We start from the raw sequence: 1073 nt of genomic DNA on the forward strand, positions 1-1073 counted from the left end.
GTGTTTGAGTGTGTAGAGGAGTCTGAGAAGACAGGTGTGTGTGTTTGAGTGTGTAGAGGAGTCTGAGAAGACAGGTGTGTGTGTTTGAGTGTGTACAGGAGTCTGAGAAGACGAGGGTGTGTGTTTGAGTGTGTAGGGGAGTCTGAGAAGATGAGTGTGTGTGTTTGAGTGTGTAGGGGAGTCTGAGAAGACGATTGTGTGTGTTTGAGTGTGTAGAGGAGTCTGAGAAGACGAGGGTGTGTGTTTGAGTGTGTAGAGGAGTCTGAGAAGACAGGTGTGTGTGTTTGAGTGTGTACAGGAGTCTGAGAAGACGAGGGTGTGTGTTTGAGTGTGTAGAGGAGTCTGAGAAGACAGGTGTGTGTGTTTGAGTGTGTACAGGAGTCTGAGAAGACGAGGGTGTGTGTTTGAGTGTGTAGAGGAGTCTGAGAAGACAGGTGTGTGTGTTTGAGTGTGTAGAGGAGTCTGAGAAGACGAGTGTGTGTGTTTGAGTGTGTAGGGGAGTCTGAGAAGAGGAGTCTGAGAAGACGAGTGTGTGTGTTTCAGTGTGTACAGGAGTCTGAGAAGACAGGTGTGTGTGTTTGAGTGTGTACAGGAGTCTGAGAAGACAGGTGTGTGTGTTTGAGTGTGTAGGGGAGTCTGAGAAGACGAGTGTGTGTGTTTGAGTGTGTACAGGAGTCTGAGAAGACAGGTGTGTGTGTTTGAGTGTGTACAGGAGTCTGAGAAGACGCGTGTGTGTGTTTGAGTGTGTAGAGGAGTCTGAGAAGACAGGTGTGTGTGTTTGAGTGTGTACAGGAGTCTGAGAAGACAGGTGTGTGTGTTTGAGTGTGTAGGGGAGTCTGAGAAGACAGGTGTGTGTGTTTGAGTGTGTAGGGGAGTCTGAGAAGACAGGTGTGTGTGTTTGAGTGTGTAGAGGAGTCTGAGAAGACAGGTGTGTGTGTTTGAGTGTGTACAGGAGTCTGAGAAGACAGGTGTGTGTGTTTGAGTGTGTAGAGGAGTCTGAGAAGACAGGTGTGTGTGTTTGAGTGTGTAGAGGAGTCTGAGAAGACAGGTGTGTGTGTTTGAGTGTGTACAGG

The sequence above is a fragment of the Salvelinus alpinus genome, chromosome 31, assembly GCF_045679555.1.
Source record: "Salvelinus alpinus chromosome 31, SLU_Salpinus.1, whole genome shotgun sequence".
Lineage (NCBI taxonomy): Eukaryota > Metazoa > Chordata > Actinopteri > Salmoniformes > Salmonidae > Salvelinus > Salvelinus alpinus.